Genomic DNA, 17161 nt, shown 5'->3' with positions numbered 1-17161 from the left:
TTAGTAGGAGGGCTTCTGCCTGGTCAAATAGACCGCAGCTGATTCCTGAGAACAGATGCAGCTTCTGTACTTGTTTTGTACTGGTATTGCATCTTGAACCATGGCCAGCTGCACCTCAAGTGATCTCCTGTTCAACTCTGGATACTGGTCCACCACTGCAGCATCCATCTCCCCAGAGAGAAGAACTTCCTCCAGCTTAGCCAGAGTTTCCAGGCCACCCTGTTTGAACCTCTCCGATTGTTGCACATCAACTATGTCGAGCACATTGAATAACTTAGCCCTGTAAAAATCCTCTGGGGATGTGGGTGAGTATGAAGCAGCATTGCCAGTGAAGATCTTTGGTGGATTACAGATGTGGGGCAGCTGAATAAACTGGATTTTGATCTTGGCAATCAACTCTGTCACTCTGCTGTAGATCTGTTGAAATTGGACCTCTGATCTCGTTGCCTTCAGTGTAGTCTTAACACATGTCACGTTCCTGACCTGTTTTATGTTATTTTTGTATGTGTTTAGTTGGTCAGGGCGTGAGTTGGGGTGGGCATTCTATGTTTTGTGTTTCTATGTTTAGGTCACTTGTAATTATCCTTATATGGTTCTCAATCAGGGACAGGTGTTTGACGTTTCCTCTGATTGAGAACCATATAGAGGTTGGCTGTTCACACTGTTTGTTTGTGGGTGATTGTCTTCTGTGTCTGTGTATGTTGCACCACACGGGACTGTTTCGGTTTGTTTGTTCGTTTGATGTAGTCCGTTCCTGTTCGTGAGTTCTTCGTGCATTTATGTAAGTTCCATGTTCAGGTCTGTCTACGTCGTTTTCTTATTTTGTAGTTTGTTGAAGTGTTTTCGGTTTTCGTCAGTACTTTACTAAACTTCATTATGTCCAAATATCACGCTGCACTTTGGTCCAATCCCTACTCCTCCTCTTCGTCTGAAGAGCAAGCCTCCCAGCAACTTTCCTGTTTGTTTTTGTAAGGTGCGATTGAGGCACTCCAACTCTTCCGTTACCTCAAAGGCTGCAAGGAGCCATAGGACTGTGATCCCCTTCTCAAACCTATCCAGCAACCCCCTTGCTGTTGTTGCTGTGTCGGATTAATTGTCTACATTGTGCATCCGTTTCCTCCCTGATTTTATTGGGTCTAGGGGTATCCCTGGCACTGACTACTGCCTGCTGCTGGCTTCCTTAGAATGAACACAAGCATATTAAGCTGTAACTTTTAGAGCTTGAATATTTTTTGAATAATAATGTGCAAATATTGTACAACCAGATGTGCAAAGTTCTTAGATTTAACCAGAAAGACTCATACAGCTGTAGCTGTAATCACTGCCAGAGGTGACGCTAACATCTATTGACTCAGGGGTGTGAATACTTATGTAAATTAGATATTTTTGTATTTAATTACCAATAAATTTGCTAACATTTCTAAAAACATGTTTTCACTTTGTCATTATGCGGTATTGTGTGTAGATGGGTGAGAAATGTTTTTTTTTTAAATCCATTTAGAATTCAGAATGTAACACAACAAAATGTGGAATACAATTGAATACTTTCTGAAGGCACTGTACATGGCATGTACAGTAGTTACGTAGCAAGAATATAGTTATTTTATATGAATTACATCTGAAAAGATATTACTTAAACACATACTGTAACGGCAGCCTTCCCTCTCTTCACGAGAAGAGAGGGTGTAACAGGGATCGGACCAACACGCAGCGTAGCCAGTGCTCAACATGTTTAATAACACAATAAACAGTGAACACTTAACACGATACAAAATAACAAATGTGGCAAACCAATACAGCCCTATCTGGTGCAGAGAAAACACAAAGACAGGAAACAACCACCCACAAACCCCAACACAAAACAAGCCACCTATATATGATTCCCAATCAGAGACAACACAAAACACCTGCCTCTGATTGAGAACCATATTAGGCCAAACATAGAATGCCCACCCAGCTCACGTCCTGACCAACACTAAAACAAGCAAAACACACAAGAACTATGGTCAGAACGTGACACATACGGTATACATTACATATATTTTTTTATATTATGTAACATTAGCTTTTAAACCCACCCCTCAGCAACTCTCAGTCCATCCCAACTATCTCTGTGTACCGCCCTCTTATGATTTCCATCCGACAGATATATTTTTAACTGTGCTGTGATGTTTCAAACCTTTCTAATAACCTGTAACTTTGTTGATACATCTAAAAAAAATATAATGGGTGGGTCACTATTCACTTTCCACTACGTCGTGAATTGGTAGGGTAGATACATGGAAAAGGCAGGGCAAGCATACAACTGTAGAATATCATCTTCTGCAGTTGTAAAATGCTTGCCCTGCCTTTTCCATAATTGTACATTTTCTGTATTTTACCACTATCCATTGAGGACCAACATATCTAACCTCTCTCATTGGCACATATGTACAGACCCCTTTTACCATCTGATCCTGCTAAGGTGAGGCAGGCATGACAAAGAATTACCTTGGTGTATACATGAATACATTATATTATCCAATAATAGAATCAATGGTTCAATCATTGAAATGACCATAATTCCCAGATCCCAGACTGTAGCTTTAAACTTAAGCTGCTGTCATGTAGACACTGTAGACCTACCCATCAACTCAAGATGGAACTTTTTATCCATTCACTGATATTGTTATAATATACTGCAAAATTCACCTGAGCTACGTAGACTGGTCTTCCCTGGCTGTCTGACCCTGCTGGGACACCTGTCACCATCTGATTCTGCTACGACATGATGAGGATAGTGTTGTGAACTGAATGTGCACCATGACAGTAAAGTCTGTAGAGCTGTTTATTACTGTTTCTGTGTGAAAAGTAGGGAATTAGCTAGGGAAACTGACAGATCAATAACGTTACATTGCTATTCTGACTAATAAAAACTCACATTGTGCTGGAAAAAAACGTCAGAATATCGGTCTTCAATCGTTTGGCTGGTTTGATTCAGGTCTAGTGTAATTGAGGCAATAATAATAATTTTGGCTAGTACATTTGGTGGTACATCAACTGGCGAAAACTAGCGAAATGAATTTACTTCTGTTGCAGCGGGACAAAACAAAGGTTACAAAACAACATTTCCATACACACAAGAGCTGTTAGATAGCGAAATGAGGTGGCTATTATCTGACAGATAGCTAGAGGCTAGAGCTGAACTGGCTATATTAATTTACCTCAGTTGAGAGGAGATGAAACATAAAGAGTAGCCTGTTTCTGCTCTGCTTGCTTTTACAACTCAGAGAAAGAGCGCAACACATACACACTGAATGATGCTCAACACATACACACTGTCAGCTGCTGCCTCTGTTCAACTCTCCCTTGCCAGTTTTAAGCCAGCCTTTCAGAAGCATTACCTTTCCACAGCTTGTCCGAACACTCTGTGGTGGTGTCCACGTGGTCCTAAATCTATCTGGCTGACACCGCCAAACAGCCTACCCGACTGCTCTGTGGCGTCCACATGGTCCTAACGCACACCGATGTTGCTTTTTATGTATCACAATGCAATGATAAAACTGTGTGGGGAAGGGGGGGGGGGGGGMAAAAATGCAATTTCAGAATGTGGGGGGGACATGACCCCTCTTTCCCAGTGAAAGTTGCGCCCCTGTGCCGTACCATACTCCTACAAGCTTCTGCATGAGTCTCTTATGTAAAAGCAGGCATGTCACTGATTCCCCTGATGAATCCCAAACCACCACCTCGCCTCTACCAACTCTCTCAGAGGGCCCTCTGTTGTCATGTTTTAGTGACGAAACTCAGTCACTTCCAAAGAGTGACGAGGGGATCAATAAACCCATCAACTTCAGAACACACTCATGACTTGAATGATTCCTCTGTTACATGTGTCACGTCTCGAAAATTTGACATAAACAAATGCATGTGTAATATAATTAGGCATGCCTCTCAATTCTTTTGTATCAAATTGCACAAACTGCAAACATATCGCGGTGCGTGTCGGGATAGCACTTCTCTCTGAAGCCTGCAGCCTTGGCCAAAGTGGCTATTGGAGGGTCTAACTAGCCCCTACACCCTTGATCATTTTCACTCCCTCAGCTTTGGGACACTTGTGCATATGGCGAAGACACGCAAATAGAGAGGCAAAGGGGAAGGGAGTGATTTGGGATTCAGCCCCCCCTCTGTCTGTGTGTCCCTCCTGTTGCCCTGCAGGAACAGAGCTGCTGTCAATCTACTGAATTCACGGTTTCCACTGAGACCTACAGCTGATGTCAACATCAGTTGCCAAAACTCTCCGACCACAGGAACCACTAAGGGGACAGGTATGACCCGGGGCAGTTAGGAACTGTCCGTCCATAACTGCTAACTCTGTGCTCCGTCAGTGTGGTGAGAAGGGCCATTTTTATTTTATTGTTTTATTCCTTCTTGGTCAGATCGGGCTCTGAATCAAAACGGACATGTATCTATTTGTGTTTCATTTACATGTTAAGCTAGACCACGGGGTTAGCCTGCAGCACATGCATTGATCTGCCTAGTAGTAGTAGTAGCCTATGCATTCATGTTACTTGCTATCCAACTTATAGGGCCCCAGGTATCCTTACTAACTATTTTGGACATCTAATTTACTGTTCTTCCCTAAGAGGATGGGTTCACAAAACTATACAGCGTGTTGAACTTGTGTGCAAGTTCTCAGAACAATGCTGAACTATTACATGATATTTGGGGATTAACTGTTTTAAAGCTTTATTGTGTGTAAAGAACAGACCTTAAACTTGTCACTATATATTTGTATTTTTGGCCAGGGAAGAGTAGTCTGTCGCTCTCTAGTGGAGCTTATTACAGAGTGTGGTGATATTAACTGGCCAGGCAATTGTAACGTTTGCTTCCAACTCACACCCTCAAACACGTAGATCCCCTGAACGCAGCTCACTTTCCAGATCCCAAAATTCTAATCACCTGTTCACATACCTGTATGTCATTATAACACACTATTTAGTTCAGTTCTTTGCACCCCATCACTGTGAGGTATTGTTTGCTTGACACATGTCTTTCAGAGTGCTGGTTTTCCCCTGTGATTTACTCCTCCCATGTATGATAGTTTTTGCCTGCTTCACTAATGATGCCTTTTGCCTATTCCCTGCCTGTACTTTAGCCTATCGGATTTCCTGTTATTTACCTATTGCCTGATCTCCCGGACTACGTTACTAGCCTTTTCCCAGCCTGTACTGTTGCCCTGTGTATGACCTTGTGCCTGCCCTTGGACCCAGCTACCTGCCTCCTGTGGTCCTTTGCAATTAACACCTACTGCTTCCTGCGCTTGAAACCAGCTCTCTGTCTCCCCTCGTGTTCATTACAGCAATAGTGTATGTAGATATTGTGGTGGAGGTCATGTCCCGCCCACATTCTGAAATGGCATTTTTGTCCCCCCCAGTCTTATCATTGTAATGTGATACAAAAAGCAACAACAATGTGCTTTACGACCATCCGGATGCCTCCTAGTGTTGGGGTAGGCTGTTTGGAGTGTTCAGCCTGCTGGATTTAGGAGCGGGCAACAGGCTGTGTGAAGGCAAAGCTTCTGGAAGGCTGGCTGGACCAGCACAGGAGAGTTGAGCATAGTTCAGTGTGTGTGTGTTGCACTTTTTCACTGAGTTGTAAAAGCAAGCAGAGCAGAAACTGGCTACTCTTTAGTTGACTGAGGTACCTGCTGTTTAACTTAACAGAAAAAAAAGTGTTTATTTGCAGTGCTACGCTAGCGAGTAGCTACCACAGCCAGGTCAGCACTTGCCAATGTTTTGAAGCCTTTGTTTTGTCCCGTTTCAGAAGTAAATTAACTTGGCTAAAACATCGGCCAAACAATTGAAAATTGATATTCTGATATGTTTTCACTGCAATGTGAGTTTTATTCATCTGTATGGCAATGTAACGTTATTGATCTGTCAGTTTCCCTAGCTAATTCCCTACTTTTCACACTGACACAGTAATAAACAGCTCTAACGTTACCGGCGTCACTATCATGGTGCACAGACTGAGTTCTGCACAGGCCGGTTTCTTCTTCCTGCTGCCGCCTGCACCAGCTAGCTCTCTGTTCGACTCCCACCCGCTAGCGCATGAACTGGTCACGCAATGTTATTTTAGGTGTATGTGACCCAGCTCACTTGCCAGCCATGGTTCCAGCAATTTTGCACCCTACAGGCAATATCAAACTCGCACAAATAACAAAAAATATGGGTTAAATTACCAGAGATTGGCCCTTGTATTGTATTACTGGGCTATATCTGCCAATATGCTAGATATAGTTTGAAGAGAGCAGAGTTGGAGAGACTTGCACTTTCCCTTGAGCTATTTTTCTAGCCTACCTTTTAGGAGTGGGAAGGTTTTCAGACTGAATAATATGGGTGATCAATATTTAAGCTTATTTGTCATGTTGTAAACTATAGCCTAATCATAGGCCTATTTAGGAAATACATTTCCTTGGAACGATAACTGCTCCGGGCTTCTCCGCCCATGCCTAGGCTATAGCCTACTCTATTTAATTGACACCACACTCACACCTGATCTCACGGGCATGGCTACTGAACTGGAAGCAGCAAGAATGAAGACAGCAACACTTGCTAAGTTTTGCATAGGCCTATAGGCTATAGCCTACCTTTTAGGAGGAGGATTTGCAAGCAGAGACAAATAAATGGGTAATCAACATTTATTGAAAATTAAAAGGCTCTCTCACCATAGTAGCCAAACCTATGTGCGCGTTGTGCCTTTTTCTTTTAATGATTACATGTGTTGATTGCACTTCGACTCACATTGGTTGAGCGCACTCCACTTCTTTCCATTATCAATATGTATTTACAGACACTATAGTAAACAACGGTGTAATCATATTTAAGTTAATTTCATTTTCAAGTTAACTGCCACTTGATTCTCCGCCAATGTAGGCTTCCTACTCTTGTCATGCCTGCTCCCGCTCTCCCTCCCCGGCGCTCGAGGGCGCCAGGCTGCCCTGCCCTAAGCACTCCTGCCACCATCATTACGCACACCTGCTTCACTCGTCACGCGCATCAGAAATTCATTGGACTCATCTGGACTCAATGACCGGTGCTATTACCTCCCCTATATCTGTCTGTTCCCCAGCTCTGTTCCCAGCTTCAGCATTAATTGTTGTTTGTTGTTTTGTTACCCGGTTCTGTTACCCGGTTCCTGTTCCATGTCTGTGCTATATTAAATGTTCACTCTCTGTACCTGCTTCTCTACTCCAGCGTCAGTTCTTACAGAATGCAAAGCCACCAAATGAAGCATCGGGGAGTGCTGGCCTTTCGGTTGGTGGTGACGCCGGGTCCGGGGGCCGCCGCCGATTGAACCGGGGGTGCCTCAGCTGTCTCGTCGGGCTTCCACGCCCTAGCTGGCTCGAGAGGTTTCTTTGCCCCAGTTGGCTCGGCAGGCGCCCATCCCACGTCAGGCCTCAGCCGGATCGTCAGGTTTTTACACCTCAGCCGGCTCATCAGGCTCCCACGCCTCAGCGGGACCGACAGGCTTTCACGCCTCCGCCGGATCGCCAGGCTCCCACGCCTCTGCCGGTTCATCAGCATGTTACGCCCAGCCGGCTTGTCCAGAGCCCGTGCCTCGGCCGGCCCGTCAGGCTCACCCAGGTGGGTAGCCGAGTGGCGCCCCTACAGGGGGGTACTGTCACGTCTGATCCCGCTCTCCCTCCTGGGCGCTCGAGGGAGCCAGGCTGCCCTGCACTACACACTCCTGTCACCATTATTATGCACACCTCATCACGTGCATCAGCGATTCATTGGACTCACCTGGACTCAATCACCCGTGTTTTGACGCTGTTCCTGACCTGTTCCTTGTCTGTGCAATTTTAAATGTTCACTCTCTGTACCTGCTTCTCTACTCCAGCGTTGTTTCTTTCAACTCTATTTCAATGAGACCACACATACTAGTCACGCTTGAACTCTCACGCCCAACTAGGAGAGGTAGGCTACTGAAGTAGAAGCAGTGAAGTGACTCTGTGAATGATGCAAAAAATGTGCTTTTAATACAATAGGTTGACTGACGCACACAAAGCGGAAAGAGGACCGTTTCCAAATAATCTGTCGAACCCCCCAAAAAATGTCCTCCCAAAGTTGCCTGTCTGACCGCCCACTCCCAGCCACAGCATAAAAAAATCTGACCACGCAGCAATGATCCCGCAAGAATGCAGCCTTCTAGTGCAGTCAGTACACAACCTTATGCTCATCATGCAAGATCAAATGGTGACAGGTTTCCCAGCAGTGTCAGAAAGCCAGGGAAGACCAGTCTACGGAGCTCAGGTGAATTTTTTACTAACGATATCAGTGAATGACACCAAGTTCCATTTTGAACAGGACAGCAGCTTAAGTTTAAAGCTACACCAAGGTCATTATTTGTCATGCCTCATTATTGGAGGATCAGATGGTGACAGTGGTCTCAACAGGGTCAGGCAGCCAGAGAAGACCAGTCTGTGATGGAGGTGAGGTGTAACAAGTGCGCTGAGAGTCGGGAAGCAAGTACAGGGAGTGAGTGTTTTAATAAATAAACACAAAACACAAAACAACGCACTGACATGAAACAGAGTCAATAACACCTGAGGAAAGAACCAAGGGGATTGACAGAAATAGGGAAGATAATCAAGGAGGTGATGGAGTCCAGGTGAGTGTCATTAGACGATGGTGACAGGTGTGCGGGATAATCAGCAGCCTGATGACCTAGAGGCCGGAGAGGGAGTATACGTGACAGTACCCCCTTCCCGACGCGTGGCTTCAGCCGCAGGACGCCATCAAAGGGGACGAACCCGGGGATCAGGAGCGGACCGGTCACCCCTGCTGATGTGCGAGAACCTGTCATGCCAGCTGAGGCACGGTAACCTGTTGAGTCAGCTGGGGTGGGGGAACCTGACAGATTGGTTGAGGCAGGGGAGCCTGGCGAGCCAGCTGAGGCATGAGAACCTGACGAGCCGGTGGAAGCAGGGGAGCCTGGCAATCCGGCGGAGGCATGATAGCCCGACGAGCCGGCTGAGGTGATGGAGTCCAGGTGAGTGTCATGAGGCGCTGGTGCAAGAGACGATGGTGACAGGTGTGCGGGATAATCAGCAGCCTGATGCAGCCCAGTCATGTTCATATCATCTCAGACATTATTTACTGCAGTTTAAGGCCATCCAGCGAATGTAGTATATGCCAGTGAAACTGAATTACATGCACTCAGTAATGTTATTCCTCTGCTGGAGGTGTTATTATTTATTTGATGTGTGTGGGGATTTTTTTTTGTTTCTTTTATTTTTCCCAAACCTTTCCCATGGGAATAAAAAAAATGTAAGGTGTGAACTGGGAAGGAAATTGTGTTGGGAGAGTTATAGACTGGTAAGGGTCAGGCGTGCAGGCGGCTCGGGCTGGTTGGTCGGTCTGACTGAAATTTGACATAGAGGATGTCTTAATAAAGACAATCAAAAGTTTTTACATTTTTTTCAAGAGTTGTTAATTTGTTACGCTATTGGTTAAAGGTGCAACACAATATTTATTATTGAATGACCTTTTTATTGAATTATCTAGTTCAGTCTTATTAATCACTTAAACATATTTAATAATGATCTCTTACCTAGCTTGATGACTGGGCATTTTTGTTTACTTTTTGTTCTAAATGGAGACAACATATTGGATTATGTAAAAATGCAAGAAATTAGCTTTAGATGCCCCAAAAGAATCAGGGGTAGGATCCCCAGACCCCCCCCCCCCCCCCTCAGTTGTAGGGGTGGTATACAGAAGATAGCCCTATTTGGTAAAATACCAAGTCCATATTATGGCAAGAACAGCTCAAATAAGCAAATAAAAACAACAGTCCATTATTACTTTAAGACATGAAGGTCAATCCATACGGAACATTTCAAGAACTGTAACGATCGTCTGTGGTGGAAAAAGGATCGGACCAAAGCGCAGGGTGGTAAATGTTCATGTCTTTTTAATAAACAAAACAGAACACTGGAACAAAACAACAAACGAAGTGAACGAACGAAACAGTACCGTGTGGCGACAAACACTGACAAGGAAACAAACACCCACAAACCAAAAGTGAAACCCAGGCTACCTAAGTATGATTCTCAATCAGGGACAACGATAGACAGCTGCCTCTGATTGAGAATCATACCAGGCCGAACACAAAACCCCAACATAGAAAAACACACAGACTGCCCACCCCAACTCACGCCCTGACCATACTAAAACAAAGAAAATACAAAAGAACTATGGTCAGAAGTGCGATAGTGCTATCAAGCGCTATGATGAAACTGGCTCTCATGAGGACCGCCACAGGAATGGAATACCCAGAGTTACCTATGCTGCTGAGGATAAATTAATTAGTTACCAGCCCCAGAATTTGCAGCACAAATAAATACTTCACAGAGTTCAAGTAACAGACATATCTCAACATCAACTGCTCAGAGGAGACTGTGTGGATCAGGCCTTCATGGTCGAATTGCTGCAAAGAAACCACTACTAAAAGACACCAATAAGAAGAAGAGTCTTGCTTGGGCCAAGAAACATGAGCAATGGACATTAGACCTGTGGAAATCTGTCGCTGGTCTGATGAGTCCAAATTTAAGATTTTTGGTTCCAACCGATGTGTCTTTGTGAGATGCAGAGCAGGTGAGCGGATGATCTCCCCATGTGTGGTTCCCACCATGAAGCATGGAGGAAGAGGTGTGATGGTGTGGGGATGCTTTGCTGGGGACACTGTCTGTGATTTATTTAGAATTCAAGCAGCGGTACGCCATCCCATCTGGTTTGCATTTAGTGGGACTATCATTTGTTTTTCAACAGGACAATGACCCAAAATACACCTCCAGGCTGTGTAAGGGCTATTTGACCATGGAGAGTGATGGAGTGCCTCGTCAGATGACCTGGCCTCCACAATCACCCGACTTAAACCCAATTGAGATGGTTTGGGATGAGATGGACCGCAGGGTGAAGGAAAAGCAGCCAACAAATGCTCAGCATAAGTGGGAACTCCTTCAAGACTGTTGGAAAAGCATTCCTCATGAAGCTGGTTGAGAGAATGCCAAGAGTGTGTAAAGCTGTCATCAAGCCAAAGGGTGGCTACTTTGATGAATCTAAAATATAAACTATATTTTGATTTATTTAACACTTTTTTGGTTACTACATGATTCCATATGTGTTATTTCTTTCATGTTTCAGGATAAGACCCAGATGCAGACAGTGTCGAAGTAACAAAAGTGTATTACTAGAACAGGGGGCAAGCAAAACAAAAGGGCAGGCAGAGGTCAGTAATCCAGATCAGAGTCCATAAGGTACAGAACGGCAGGAAGTCTCGGGGTCAGGGCAGGCAGAGGTCAATAATCCAGGGTGGTGTGACAATGGTACAAAACTGCAGGCAGGCTCAGCGTCAGGGCAGACAGAATGTTCAAAACTGGGAAAACTAGAAAAAGACAGGAGCAAGGGGAAAACCGCTGGTAGGCTTGACAAACAAAACAGAGAACAGACAAACAGAGAACACAGTTATAAATACACTGGGTATAATGGGGAAGATGGGCAACACCTGGAGGGGGGTGGAGACAAGCACAAAGACAGGTGAAACAGATCAGGGTGTGACAATTTCATAGTTTTGATGTCTTCACTATTATTCTGCAATGTAGAAAATTGTAAACATTTAAAAAAAGAACTTGAGTGAGTAGGTGTGTCAAAACGTTTGACTGGTACTGTATATATGTCAGAGGCAGACCCTGATCATAGTTAGAGGACACACTTCTTATCATCATTGGATCTTCCCAAACTCTGCTAAGAGCAATCTAGATTCCTAGACTCACCACTTACTCTTGAATAACTCAGGACTGCATTAACATCTACAGTTGAAGTCGGAAGTTTACATGCACCTTAGCCAAATACATTTAAACTCAGTTTTTCACAATTCCTGACATTTAATCCTAGTAAAAATTCCCTGTTTTAGGTAGTCACCTCATACAAGTACTTGGGAGTATGGCTGGACGGTACACTGTCCTTCTCTCAGCACATATCAAAGCTGCAGGCTAAAGATAAATCTAGACTCGGTTTCCTCTATTGTAATCGCTCCTCTTTCACCCACGCTGCCAAACTAACCCTGATTCAGATGACCATCCTACCCATGCTAGATTATGGAGACGTAATTTATAGATCGGCAGGGTAAGCGTGCTCTCGAGCGGCTAGATATTCTTTACCATTCGGCCATCAGATTTGCCACCAATGCTCCTTATAGGACACATCACTGTACTCTGTACTCTTCTGTGAACTGGTCTAATCTGTATACCCGTCGCAAGACCCACTGGTTGTTGCATATTTATAAAACCCTCTTATAGGCCTCACTCTCCCCATCTGAGATATTTACTGCAGCCCTCATCCTCCACATACAACACCAGTTCTGCCAGTCACATTCTATTAAAGGTCCCCAAAGCACACACATCCCTGGGTCACTCGTCTTTTCAGTTCGCTGCAGCTAGCGACTGGAACGAGCTGCAGCAAACACTCAAATTGGACAGTTTTATCTCCATTTTTTTCAATAAAAGACTCAATCATGGACACTCTTACTGACAGTTGTGGCTGCTTTCCGTGATGTATTGTTGTCTCTACCTTCTTGCCCTTTGTGCTGTTGTCTGTGCCCAACAATGTTTGTACCCTGTTTTGTGGTGCTACCATGTTGTGCTGCTGCCATGTTATGTTGCTACCATGTCGTTGTCATATTGTGTTGCTGCCTTGCTATGTTGTCGTCTTAGGTCTTTCTTTATGTAATGTTGTGTTGTGTTGTCTCTTGTCGTGATGTGTGTTTTGTCCTATATTTTTATTTAATACATTTTTATATTTAATCCCAGCCCCATCGCCGCAGGAGGCCTTTTGCCTTTTGGTAGGCCGTCATTTTAAATAAGAAATTTTTCTTAACTGACTTGCCTAGTTAAATAAAGGTTAAATAAAAACATTTAAATAAATAAATATACCTACAGTTAAGATCTTCGTTAAAAACGTATGCTGTACCATGGGATGACCGGTTAACATCCCACATAATGCTTACATGGATAGACCCTTCATTAACTTCTAAAATGGTCTCTGCCACTTATGATTGCTTGCTGTCTGTTGATTGCTCCACATTGGGTGTCACTCTAGAACGGAACCGCAAAATGCAGGCATTGGGGCATGACCTGAACTGGGATACCAGTTGGGGAAATGTATTTGTTACCTCTAAAAACCCAGCAACCCCATTTAGATATTTTGAGATGAAGCTGATTCCTACTTCAATATGTGATAGATGCCATATGAATGCTGTTGGAACACTAATGCACATGTTTTGGGAATGTCCTGTCAGTTCTGGTCACGTTTCAAATTTCCTTGATGGGTATCCCTGTGAACAAAGATACACATTTGATTTTGTTGAATGATGACTCTTCATTTGTATTGTGACTGGTTCAGAAAATCGTCATTTATGCGGGGTTAACAGCAGCAAAAAAGTGCTTATCCTTAGTGCTTGGATTACCCCTACAATCCTCTCGCCTCAAACATGGCTATCATATTTTCAAGATATTGGTCGTATAGAGAGATCAGTGGCAGTGATTGACAAAACAGGCAAAAACTGTTGATGCATGGGATGTATAATGTAAAACTCTATCAGATATCAACAACTCTTAACCAAGCAATGGACCTACATGGTAAGGGAGTGGGTGGGCCACATTTTCTTTTCTGAGATTAATATAAATATATATTTTTATTGTAAACTCTACTTCCCTTCTGTAAATGTCATATTGTGCACTCAAATAATTGACTCCTTACAGTACATAAATAGTTTTATTGTATGTTAGTGTTGTCATGTCGGCTAGTATTTGTAACGTGACCCTGCCTTGTGTGTTGTATATTGTGAGAGAAAAAAAATGCAGGGGTGTGGATCAGAAAACCTGTCTGTATCTGGTGTGATGACCTTTTGCCACATGCAGTGTGACACATCTCATTCGCATAGAGTTGATAAGGCTGTTGATTGTGGCCTGTGGAATGTTGTCCCACGCCTTTTCACTGGCTGAGTGAAGTTGCTGGATATTGGTGGGAACAGGAACACGCTGTCGTATACGTTTTCCAGAGCATCCCAAACATGCTCAATGGGTGACATGTCTGGTGAGTATGCAGGCCATGGAAGAACTGGGACATTTTCAGCTTCCAGGAATTGTGTATAGATACTTGCTACAAGGGGCCTTGCATTATGATGCTGAAACATGAGGTGATGGAGGCCGACACTTTACATGTTGCATTTATATTTTGTTCAGTATACACAGTATGCAGTGCATTCGGAAAGTATTCAGACTCCTTGACGTTTTCCAAATTTTGTTACGTTACACCCTGATTCTAAAATGGATTACATCGATTTTTTCCCTCATCAATCTACGCACAATACCCCATAATGACAAAGCAAAAACAGGTGGAGTCCAATCAATGTAGAAACATCTCAAGAATGATCAATGGAAACAGGACGCACATGAGCTCAATTTCGAATCTCATAGCAAAGGGTCTAAATACTTATGTAAATAAGGTATTTCAGCTTTTAAAAAATTATAAATTAGCAAAAATGTCTGATAACCTGTTTTGCTTTGTGATGATGGGTTATTGTGTGTAGATTGAAGAGGGAAAAAACGATTTAATCAATTTTATGATAAGGCTGTAACAAAACAAAATGTGGAGAAGGTCAAGGAGTCTGAATTCTTTCCGAAGTCCCAAACTTATTTTGACATTATTAAGCTTGAAAAGCTGGTGAATGGCAAGTTAAATGGCCATATTCAGCGTCTCCTGTATACCCAGATTCTGATTCAGGGCCAACCAGTATATGTCATATGCAGCGGTTGTCAGGAAGGTTGAGGGAGTGAATGGTACTGAAGAGCCCATGGGGGTGGATAGGCCTTCACTGCAGGCTGCAGGAATGCCCTCTCATCAGCAGGACCCGGAGATGTTGCATTTGAAGAAGGTGGACTTTTTTGTTGTTGTTGTTGTATTTTACCCCCTTTTTCTCCCCAATTTCGTGATACCCAATTACACTCTTGTCTCATCTCTGCAACTCCCCAACGGGCTCGGGAGAGGTGATGGTCGAGCCATGCGTCCTCCAAAACAGGACGAGCCAAACCACACTTCTTAACACCCGTTTAACCTGGAAGCCAGCTGCACCTGGAAACCAGCTGCACCAATGTGTCGGAGGAAACACCGCCCAACTGACGACCAAAGTCAGCCTGCAGGAGCCCGGCCCTCCACAAGAAGTCGCTAGAGCGCGATGAGCCAAGTAAAGCCCCCTCGACCAAACCCTCCCCTAACCCGGACAACGCTGGGCAGATTGTGTGCCCTATGGGACTCCCGGTCACGGCTGGTTGTGATCGAACCTGGGTCTGTAGTGACGCCTCAAGCACTGCAATTCAGTGCCTTAGACCGCTGCGCCATTCGGGAGGCCCCGGACTTTGTGGTTTAAATGGCAATGGTGGTCAATGGCACGGCTAAGGTGGAGAAAAGGTCCGGAGGGATGGAAGATATTGTGGATTTTTTTAAATTGTATTTATTTATGTTACCTTTATTTAACCAGGTAGGCTAGTTGAGAACAAGTTCTCATTTACAACTGTGACCTGGCCAAGATAAAACAAAGCAGTGCAACACAAACAACAACACAGAGTTACACATGGAATAAACATACAGTCAATAAAACAATAGAAAAAGTTGCCGTACCAGGCGGTTGCCGTCCTGAGGTTGAAGAGGCGCTGTTGCACCGTCTTCACCACGCTGTCTGTGTGGGTGGACCATTTCAGTTTGTCCGTGATGTGTATGCCAAGGAACTTAAAACTTTCCACCTTCTCCACTACTGTCCCGTCAAAGTGGATAGGGGGGTGCTCCCTGTGCTGTTTCCTGAAGTCCACGATCATCTCCTTTGTTTTGTTGACGTTGAGTGAGATGTTATTTTCCTGACCCGACACTCTGAAGGCCCTCACCTCCTCCCTGTAGGCCCTCTCGTCGTTCTTGTTAACCAAGCCTACCACTGTAATGTCGTCTGCAAACTTGATGATTGAGTTGGAGGAGTGCATGGCCACGCAGTCATGGGTGAACAGGGAGTACAGGAGAGGGCTGAGAACGCACCCTTGTGGGGACCCAGTGTTGAGGATAGCGGGGTGGAGATGTTGTTTCCTACCGTCACCACCTGGGGGCGTCCCGTCAGAGAGTCCAGGACCCAGTTGCACAGGGGCGGGGTCGAGACCCAGCTTAATGCCGAGTTTGGAGTGTACTATGGTGTTAAATGCTGAGCTGTAGTCGATGAACAGCATTCTTACATAGGTATTCCTCTTGTCCAGATGGGTTAGGGCAGTGTGCAGTGTGATTGCGATTGCGTCATCTGTGGACCTATTGGGGCGGTAAGCAAATTGGAGTGGGTCTAGGGTGTCAGGTAGGGTGGAGGTGATATAATCCTTGACTAGTCTCACAAAGCACTTCATGATGACGGAACTGAGTGCTACGGAGTGATAGTCATGATTTCCTAGTGGAGGGAATAGCTACACTGTTTGTATTCAGTCATGTTTCCGGTCGCCTTGCCCTGATTAAAAGCAGTCCTTCGCGCTTTCAGTTTTGCGTGATCGCTGCCATCAATCAACGGTTTCTGGTTGGGGAAGGTTTTAATAGTCACCATGGGTACAACATCACCGATGCACTTGCTAATAAACTCGCTCACCGAATCAGTGTATACATCAATGTTGTTGTTCGATGCTATCCGGAACATATCCCAGTCCACGTGATCGAAGCAATCTTGAAGCGTGTAATCAGATTGGTCAGACCAGCGTTGAACAGACCTGAGCACGGGCGTTTCCTGTTTTAGTTTCTGTCTATAGGCTGGGAGCAACAAAATTGAGTCGCGGTCATTTGCCGAAAGGAGGGCGATGGAGACTTTGTATGCGTCGCGGAAGTTAGAGTAACAAGGATCCAGGATTTTGCCAGCCCGGGTCGAGCATTCGATATGCTGATAAAATTTAGGGAGCCTTGTTTTCAGATTAGCCTTGTTAAAATCCCCAGCTACAATAAATGCAGCCTCGGGATATGTTGTTTCCAGTTTACATAGAGTCCAATGAAGTTCTTTCAGGGCCGTCGAGGTGTCTGCTTGGGAGGGGGATATACACGACTGTGAT

Source organism: Salvelinus sp. IW2-2015, linkage group LG9 (assembly GCF_002910315.2).
Source record: "Salvelinus sp. IW2-2015 linkage group LG9, ASM291031v2, whole genome shotgun sequence".
NCBI lineage: Eukaryota > Metazoa > Chordata > Actinopteri > Salmoniformes > Salmonidae > Salvelinus > Salvelinus sp. IW2-2015.
The sequence above is the reverse complement of the archived record's forward strand: the minus strand, read 5'-3'. Positions refer to the sequence as shown.